Source organism: Microcaecilia unicolor, chromosome 10 (genome assembly GCF_901765095.1).
Source record: "Microcaecilia unicolor chromosome 10, aMicUni1.1, whole genome shotgun sequence".
NCBI lineage: Eukaryota > Metazoa > Chordata > Amphibia > Gymnophiona > Siphonopidae > Microcaecilia > Microcaecilia unicolor.
In genome coordinates this window covers 192,604,941-192,615,323 of record NC_044040.1, presented here as the reverse complement: position 1 = coordinate 192,615,323, position 10,383 = coordinate 192,604,941, and the positions used below count along the sequence as shown (strand labels likewise).

At 42.0% G+C, this 10,383-nt stretch overlaps 1 protein-coding gene across 1 annotated transcript in view; it reads left to right on the top strand.

Moving 5' to 3' along the window:
* SI (sucrase-isomaltase) overlaps positions 1 to 10,383 on the top strand; it is a 230,712-nt gene continuing 220,329 nt past the window's right edge. Inside the window, exon 1 of the mRNA XM_030216421.1 lies at positions 1 to 26. The gene's annotated coding sequence lies outside the window, so the exon portion shown is untranslated. The remainder of the gene's footprint in view (positions 27 to 10,383) is intronic.

Sequence of the window (10,383 nt, the reverse complement as noted above, 5' to 3'; positions counted from 1 at the left end):
ATCTGGAAGACAGTCTGAAGGACAATGTAAGTAGAGACATGCTTTCAGGAATATTGTTGTCTAAAAGAATTACATAAAAACTGAATCATGTGAGCATAGCTTGCAGACTGACATTAGAACTGTGTGCAATATCCCTTACAAACAAAACTTTCTAAACTCTCTCTCTCTCTCTCTGTTCTATCTGAGTCTTGTATACTGACTGTTCTTCCAAAAAAGGTTTCACAGCAGTTCACAGACCAAGAAATTTCTACAGCAAGAAAGAATAAAAGGGGTCTTTTTACTAAGGTGCGCTGAAAAATGGCTTGCGGTAGTGTAGGCGCATGTTTTGGGCACGCACAGATCCATTTTTCAGCGTGCCTGAACAAAATGCCTTTTTAAAATGTTTGCTGAAAATGGACATGCAGCAAAATCAAAATTGGCGCGTGTCCATTTTGGGTCTGAGACCTTACCACCAGCCATGGACCTAGTGGTAAAATCTCATGCGGTAACCGGGCGGTAATGACCTATGAGCATGAAATGCCACTTGGCGAACGTCCGATACACACATCAGAAAATAAATTTTCAGATGCATGCCAAAAATGAAATTACCACAAGAGCCACGTGGTAGCTGGGCAGTAACTCCATTTTGACACGTGTTGGGTACGCGTAGATGCTTACTAATATAAACTCATAAACTAAAATTCACATAAATAGGTCTTTAATATCTTCCTAAAAGCTAAATATGAAGGCAAAAACGTCAAATTGGCAGGCAATGCATTCCGATAATGTGTCCCCTGAAAAGGGTAGAAATTTAAACCTGACATGTTTCATTATAGAAAAACCTAATGTAAGAGCACAGCAAAAGCATAGATTTCTCCTAGAAGACGGAATAACCAAAACGAATCCACCAAACCTGCATTTAATCCAAAAAGTGATTTAAAAACGAAACACAACATCTTAAATCTAATGCGTTGAAATATTGGTAGTCCACCAAAACAGAAGAAACAAGTCCTCGCAAAAAATCAAACAATAAACAACACAGCGAAGATGACACATGAAAAATAAAAAAAATATAAAAAGAAAAAAAAAAAAATATATATATATATATAAAACAAAAAAAAGAAAAAAAACTATTGAAAAAACAATTGAAAAAACAAGACGACACTTCAAATAAAAAAATATATTAAAATAGCATAGACATTTATTCAAAGGTGATATGACTCGACACAGCTGTGTTTCGGCCCAAGCTGGCCTGCATCAGGAGTCTATTTAAAACAAACAAGTGAACAAACAAGTTCTAATTAAATTTTCATTTATTTTTTAATTTCTTAGTTCATTTAAGCTATATTAAAATTATTTATACCATATTTTGTACAATTAAATATTAGTTTAATATGATTATATTAATTAACTTTGCTGTCTATTGAGGTTTGAATTGTTGGTATTTATTGTGTATACATTGATGTGTTTTATTTTGATGGTTTGATATGTCATATTTTGGGGATTTATGGTTGAGTTTTTCTTTATCTTTATTTTTATCATATTTACAATGTGTTAATTTCATTTTTGTTTGTTTTAAATAGACTCCTGACGCAGGCCAGCTTGGGCCGAAACACAGCTGTGTCGAGTCATATCACCTTTCAATAAATGTCTACGCTATTTTAATATATTTTTTTATTTGAAGTGTCGTCTTGTTTTTTCAATTGTTTTTTTTCTTTTTTTTGTTTTATATATATATTTTTTTCTTTTTATATTTTTTTATTTTTCATGTGTCATCTTCGCTGTGTTGTTTATTGTTTGAAATATTGGTAGCCAATGTAATTCTTTAAGAATAGATGTTACACTGTCAAACCTACCCGCACCAAATATTAATCTAGCAGCTGTATTCTGCAGAAGCTGTAATCAATTTTGCAATCTGCAGGAAATCTGAGAATACAGCAAATTGCAATAATCCAATTGAGGAAGAAAAACCAGCTGAGCCATATGATGTAGATTCGATGAAATTAGGATTAGCTCAGCCATTAGGCAAGCCAAGGTAGCAGCTTCTCCAGGGCAACAAAGAATAGCTGCAGTCAAAGTAAAACAATAGGAATTGACAGTCACACAAACTCAAAGAACTATGAACATATACTATAATCTTCATTTGTAAAGGATGCTTGTGTGCATAGGCGGTCGGTGGCCCAACTGTTTGGGGAGGCTTAAGGGGGCGGAGTTAGGGGTGGTGCCAAGGGTGGGGTTTATATCCAAAATTGTCTGACAACACAGAAAAAAATAAATACGTAAAAGTAAAATAGTCACAATTACTACCTTTTATTAAATTTAGATATTAGATATATATCTTATGTCAAACAATATTTTTATTTTAACTTATAGAACCTCTCTCTCTCTCTGCCCCAATCCAACATTGCCCCTTTGTCTTGCCCCTCACCACTATCCAACATTACCCCTATGTCCTCCCCATCTCTCTCTCCTCCCTTCAACATACAGCATCATCACCCCGTCCCCTCAGCAGTTTCGTGTTCAACAAAGCAATGAGACCCAAATACTCCTTACCGCTTGCTTGCTCGATCCGCTGACTCTCTCCCTGGCTTGGTCAGTGTCGGTCACTGATTGAAAAGAGCTGCCCCGTGCTGCAACACTCAGGCTCCGCCACTCCTGCTGCTCGCTCCTCTTCTTCCTGGCACCCCCCGCAGCAGCCCTTTAAAAAGAAATGTCCGACGCGGTGGTGAGGCGCAGCGCCTCGCATTTGCATGTAAAAAAAGCGGATCGTCTCATCGGGCCTTGCCTCATTGCCCTGCCCTTGCGGAAATAGGAAGTTGCGTCAGAGGAGGGCGGGACAGAGTGAGGGAAGGCCCAATGAGACGATCCGCTTTTTTTATTTTCAGACACGAGGTGTTGCGCCTTGCTACCGTGTCGAACATTTCTTTTTAAAGGGCTGGTGCGGGGGGTGCCAGGAAGAAGAGGAGCGAGCAGCGGGAGCGGCGGAGCACCCCCCCCCTTGTGCTGACACCCTGCAGCCAGTAAGAAAATAAATTAGTAGAGCGGAGTAGGGCGGGCACTGGTGCTGGCGGGAAGAGGAAAATACAATTTTGTCCCTGCCCTGAATTCAAGAAGGCAGGGGAAGCGATAGGTCATGGTTGGGCTGGGGAGGCAAGCCTCTTATACGGGCACCTATGCTTGTGTGATAATTATGATTATTGAGTGGGTGGTAGTCTAGGGGCCCGATTGTTCATTGAAGTGGGAGGTGTAAGGTTAAAAGTTCATAAAGGATGCCTGCTACCCTTGTACCAGCTCTGAAAGCAAGTCAGCCACTCTGTACTCAGGCATGCATAGGTGTACTGTGCATTCACACAAACTTAGCAACATAGAGGGGCATTTTCGATATGACGTCTAAATCCGACTTTGGATGTTTTGCAAAAAATGTCTAAAATCTGAATAGTAAAGAAGGTCATTTTCGAAAAAGAAAAATGTCTTTTTTTTTTTTTCAAAAATACTGTTTTGAACAAGGTTTTGTGATTTGGACGTTTTGTTTTGTGGTCCATTTTCAAACAAAAAAAGTCCAAGTGCAAAACACACAAAATTAAGCCATTGCGATGTAGGAGAAGCCAGCATTTTTAGTAGACTGGTCCCCCAGATATCCCAGGAAAGCAATAGGGCACTGCAGTGGACTTCACTCCACTCCGTTATCTTGTCTGCTGAGCCCCCCAAAATCCACTACCCCCAACTGTACACCACTACCATAGCCCTTACGGGTGAAGGGGGGGCACCTATATGTGGGCACAGTGGGTTTCTGGTGAGTTCTGGAGGGCTCACAGTTTCCTCCACAAGTGTAACAGTCAGGGGGAGGTATGGGCCTAGATCCACCTTCTCTACAGTGCACTGCACCCACCACTAGACTACTCCAGGGACCTGAATGCTGTTCTAATGGACCTGAGTATAACATCTGAAGCTGACAAGTAATATTTTTAATCACATTTTCTGGGAGGGGGTTAGGGGGGATCAAGGGGAGGTCACCCCTGATTCCCTCCAGTGGTCATTTAGGGCACCTTTTTGAGCCTTATTCGTTATAAAACCAGGTCTAGCTCAAAACATCTTAGTTTTAGTCTTGGACGGTTTTGTTTTGTTCCATTACGGATGAAAAACGTCCAAGCGTTAGGAACACCCAGATCCTGCCCTTAACACACCCCCTCATGATTTGAAAGCACTTCTAACAGACTTCATAAAAAAAAGTCTAAAAATTGGTTTTATAAAAGTAAAAAGTATAGTGAAGAACACACTAAGGGCCCTGTTTACTAAGACATGCTAGCGCTTTTCACGTGTGCTAAAAAGTAGCATATGCTAATGCTAAAGACATCCATCTATTCCTATGGGTGTCTCTAGTGTTAGCGTGTGCTAAAAATTGTAGTGCACCTACAGCGAGGCTTAGTAAACAGGGCCCTAAATAATTTACTTAAGTGAAAGTAAAAAAAGTGATTGCCTAATACTATACTTTTTGAGTAACATAGTAGTAACATAGCAGATGATGGCAGAAAAAGGCCTGCACGGTCCATCCGGTCTGCCCAAGAAATGTGCCACTTTTTTGTGTATACCTTACCTTGATTTGTACCTGTCTTTTTCAGGGCACAGACTGTACAAGTCTGCCCAGCACTATCCCCGCCTCCCACCATCGGCTCTGGCACAGACCGTATAAGTCTGCCCAGCATTATCCCAGCCTCCCAACCACCAGCCCCGGCTCCCACTGTGCCACTTTTTTGTGTATACCTTACCTTGATTTGTACCTGTCTTTTTCAGGGCACAGACCGTACAAGTCTGCCCAGCACTAGCCCCGCCTCCCACCATCGGCTCTGGCACAGACCGTATAAGTCTGCCCAGCATTATCCCAGCCTCCCAACCACCAGCCCCGGCTCCCACTGTGCCACTTTTTTGTGTATACCTTACCTTGATTTGTACCTGTCTTTTTCAGGGCACAGACCGTACAAGTCTGCCCAGCACTATCCTCGCCTCCCACCATCGGCTCTGGCACAGACCGTATAAGTCTACCCAACACTATCCCCGCCTCCCAACCACCAGCCCCGCCTTCCACTACCGGCTCTGTTATCCAATCACGGCTAAGCTCCTGAGGATCCATTTCTTCTGAACAGGAGTAAAAAGTAAAAGTACCATAACGACAATAAATTCCAACTATTAATGCTTTTATCCCAATAACTTTACTGCTCTACAATTCAATCCACTTTGCTTTTAGTAAAACTAAATTTTGAAAATGACTGTCACTCTTGCAGGTGTGCTTGTGAGTTATTAACCCTTTAGTGTCCAATGTTCCCATCAATCTGTTCCCATACGGCTTATTACGGGAACACTGGACACTACAGGGTTAATCCAGCACAGCTAAAAAGGTGACCAGCAACTGCAGTGGCAGGAAGTGGAGTGTTCAAATCAGACCAGGCTGAAAAACTACTGATATTTTCTGACAGGGTCTGCAGGTGTTGATCAAGGGAATCTCTGAAACTCTTGACTTTCGTACAGCAGAGAACACTTTATCATCATCAGTGCCATTATCATTTGCATTAGAGGTTATGCCGTATAACTCATTACTTGCATCTTTATCTTCATTATCATCATGCTGTCCAGTTACAAAGAAGGTTTTCACAAAGTTGGAATCATGGTCTGTTGTTCTAACAGTTTTTTTTTTTTTTTTGTCTGATGGCAAACTCTGAACTGAAGCAAGAACATTAAATGTTTGGGAACCTTTCAGTCGTAAGGCCAGATAAGCAGACATTTATTTATTTATTGCACTTGTATCCCACATTTCCCCACCTATTTGCAGGCTCAATGTGGCTTACAAAGACCTGTTATGGCATCGCCATTCCAGGGACAAAGATACAATTGGTGTTACAAAAAGATCAAAGATGACAAAAAAGATCTAAGCAAACAGTTATAGAAATATGACTTTCAGAATAAAGGTGAAGTGGTGAAGTGTTATAATTAAGCTATGGATTCTCGTGGTAGGCCTTGTTGAAGAGAGAGGTTTTCAGAGATTTGCGAAAGTTAGTTATTTCGTTAATTGTTTTCAGGTTAGTTGGTAGTGCATTCCACAGCTGCGTGCTCATGTAGGAAAAGCTGGTTGCATGTGTTAGTTTGTATTTTAATCTTTTACAGCTGGGGAAGTGTAAATTAAGAAATGTGTAGGCTGATCCTTTAGCATTTCTGGGAGGCAGGTCCACGAGGTCTAGCATGTAGGTCGGGGCATCTCCGTGAATGATTTTATGAACAATCGTGCAGACCTTGAATGCGATACGTTCTTTAAGTGGGAGCCAGTGAAGTTTCTCTCTTAGGGGTTTTCATATTTTGTTTTTCCAAATATGAGTCTGGCTGTGATATTCTGGGCTGTTTGAAGTTTCTTGATAATCTGTTCTTTGCAGCCAGCGTAGAGTGCATTGCAATAGTCCAGGTGACTTAGCACCATTGAATGTACCAGGTTGAGAAAAATGGATCTCTCTAAAGATTCCATCCAGTAAAATTTTCCATGGGATTGCCAGCAGTCTGCTGTGGTAGAGACATATATCCAGGGCTTTTTTTGAGGGGGTACTTGGGGGTACTGAGTACCGGCACCTTTTCCATTGTCTGCAAAAATTGACCCACGGACCCCAAGTTTTAATGAAAGAGCTCAGGCTCTACACACCAATTCTGCCTTGTCATAGATTCTGTGACTAGTTACAGGGGGCGGGCCTGGCTATTGTGGGGTGGGTCCCTCAGTAATCACCCCACCCCACCCCTGAAGGGTAGCCTGGCATTTGAGTACCGGCACCTTTTTTGCTAGGAAACACGACTGCATATATCTGTTCACTAAGAAGTGCAACCAGCTTCAGATGCATTTGCACTTCAAAGTGACCCAACTCGTCACTGCTCTGATTGGTTAGAGACCAGTAATCAATTCAACAAGCACAGGCAACTCCACTGTTCTCTTTGGCTATATTCACTGAACAACAAAACTTAAGATGAGATGACCCACTATTTGTGTGATGAGGATTTGAGACGCCCCTGAGGGAAAGGATTCTGGGGAATCTCACATTCTCTGCATGCTGGGTGGGGGGAGGCATAGGGAGAGATTATATGGGGGTGATCCCAAAGTAGCCCCTACGTCCAGGCCAGGCTTGGCCTGAGATGGAGCTTGCCATGGGGGTTAGGGATGGCCATGCAGTGGGAAGTGTACTATGAGGGGGGGTTGTACTGAAGTAGCCTTAGCTTCCTAGCCCAGCTGCCTGATTGGATGAATATTAAAAAAAAAAAAAAAAAAGTAAGCTAGGCCAATGATGCCCTTTATCCCCAGAATCCTGAGCCAGTGCCTCACTGAGCACTTGGGTTACACCAGCCCTACAGTTTTGTTTCCATGTAGTCACCCTGCTTTGCCATCATTATGACAATCCTGCTAGCCAATCAGCAGCCTTATGAATATTGATCCTTTCCCTACAACTGGAAAAATAGTCTCATAAACACATAATCATTAGATGCTTCTTATGGACTCTTGATATGACTACAATGTTTCATTTGATCCATTAAGGTCACTGTAATGCCAGTTATTGTTTTTTTTTTATTATTCACATCCACAGATTGAGAGATTGTCTAGCTGTGTGCTGATAAAACTACAAATAATTAATTACAGACAACAGAAACGTTATATACAGTTACATCCAATAAAAGACTCCTGAGGCAGGCCTTTTGGCCCAAACATAAGCCCGTATGGAGTCTGTGGATGGGTCTGTGGATGTTAATAAATGATTCTTACTTTGAGTATTGTCTGTTTGATCTATGTCTCCTTTGCTATGGTTGTGTGCTGTTGTTTGCGAGGGATTTCCTCTGTTCTTGTTAGCCAATTATTGGTTTGCATAATTTGTGTACTATGCCTTGAGCATGCTGTAGAAAGATGTGTAACAAATAACATGTCATGTTAAGTATTATTGTATGTGAGAACAAATTGAAAACTAAGACAACAGAAGTATCAAAATTGTGTTTGGTTAATTCACTTGCTAGTTAAATTCTTTGAGATGTACCTTTTTCAATTAGATTTTTCTCACACCCTTGAAAAGCAAATTTAAAGGCTCCGAACCATAGCTACCTGATGCTAGGGTCCATCTTAGGAGTCAGCACTCAAGAAAACAATCTAGGTGTTTTTGTACACAATACCTTGAAATCTTCTGCCTAGTGTGCGACGGCAGCCAAAAAGGCAAAGAGGATGCTAGGAATTATTAGGAAAGGGATGCAAAATAAGACCAAGAATATTATAATGCCTCTGAATCGCTCTATGATGCAACCTCACCTTGAGTATTGCGTTCAAAAGATGTATTAAGTTAGTCCAATAAAAAAGGTATCATCTTATTTTCTTTTGTATGGAAATACTTTAAAACAAATAGGAGCAAATATTTTTGCACTCAAAGAATAATTAAGCTCTGGAGCTCGTTGCTGCAGGATGTGGTATCAGAAGTTAGCCTATCTGGGTTTAAATATGGTTTGGACAAGTTTCTGGAGGAAAAGTCTATAGTCTGTTATTGAGATGGGCATAGGGAAGCCAGTGCTTGCCCCAGGATTGGTAGCATGGAATGTTGCTACTAACTGAGTTTCTGCAAGGTACTTGTAACATAGTAGATGATGACGGCAGAAAAAGACCTGCATGGTCCATCCAGTCTGCCCAACAAGATAAACTCATATGTGTATACCTTACCTTGATTTGTACCTGCCTTTTTCAGGGCACAGACCGTACAAGTCTGCCCAGCAGTATTTCCCGCCTCCCAACCACCAGTCCCGCCTCCCAAAGTTCACTGGGGCCTGTCGGAGGTGTAGCGAAGGCGCAACTTGGGCGTGCCTAACACATGGACGTCCTTGACCCATAATGGAAAAAAAGGGTGTCCCTGATGAGCACTTGGACGACTTTACCTGGTCCTGTATTTCTTACAACCAAGGCACAATAAGGTGCCCGACCTGACCAGATGGCCACAGAAGAGAATCAGGGATGACCTCCCCTTACTCCACTAGTGGTCACTAACCCCCTCCCACCCTCAAAAAACATCTTTAAAAATATTTTGTGCCAGCCTGTATGCCAGCCTCAAATCTCGTATGCAGGTCCATCACAGCAGTATGCAGATCCCTGGAGCAGTTTTAGTGGGTGTAGTGCACTTCAGGCAGGCGGATCCAGGCCCATCCCCCCTACCTGTTACACTTGTGGTGGTAAATGTGAGCCCTCCAAAACCCACCGTACCCACATCTAGGTGCCCCCCTTCACCCGTAAGGGCTATGATAGTGGTGTACAGTTGTGGGGAGTGGGTTTCGGGGGGCTCAGCACACAAGGTAAGGGAGCTATGTACCTGGGAGCAATTTATGAAGTCCACAGCAGTGCCCCCTAGGGTGCCCGGTTTGTGTCCTGCCATGTGAGGGGGACCAGTGCACTACGAATGCTGGCTCCTCCCACAACCAAAGGGCTTGGATTTGGTCATTTCTGAGATGGGCGTCCTTGGTTTCCATTATCACCGAAAATCAGAAATGAACATCTCTAAGGATGACCTAAATTTCAAGATTTGGGCGTCCCCGACCGTATTATCAAAACGAAAGATGGACATCCATCTTGTTTCAATAATACGGGTTTTCCCTCCCCTCCATCGGGGCATTTTACGAGGACGCTCTCAGCAAAACTTGGGCGTCCCTTTCGATTATGTCCCTCTTAGTCGAACTTTGTAAGTCTAATAGCTTTGAAAATGAGATCCCTAGTTACTAATAACTGGGGTTAGCAGTATAATAACACTTCTTCACAGTAGCTCACATTAAGGGGCATAATCGAACGGGGACGACCATCTCTAGTGGCACTCACCTTTAAGGACGTCCCGGTGAAGGGGCGGGGAAACCCGTATTATCGAAACAAGATGGGCGTCCATCTTTCATTTTGATAATACGGTCGGGGACGCCCAAATCTCAACATTTAGGTCGACCTTAGAAATGGTCGTCCCCGGTTTTCGGCGATAATGGAAACCGAGGTCGCCCATCTCAAAAACGACCAAACAAAAACATAATGTAAACAAACACACTTCAAAATCAGTCTATAAAATGGTACAAGCCTGTCATTAGACTCGTATATTAAGCAAGCTAGTAAGTAAGTTTCTACTTCAGGTTATATTGCTGTGGATACAGGATATTACTAATGAAATATTTCTGTGTTATATAGCAAAACTACTTTGCACTGTGTAAATAGATCCAAATCGCTAAACCATAAATCAGTCATGCTTGCCTTTTTTTTTTTTTTTTTTTACAGATTTTATAGCTGTACATGCAATTTACTATCTCATGGTGCAAACATTTATAAAACTGTAACTAACCAATAATGATAAGGTATTTTTCTATTTTATTTTATCTGCATCTGTA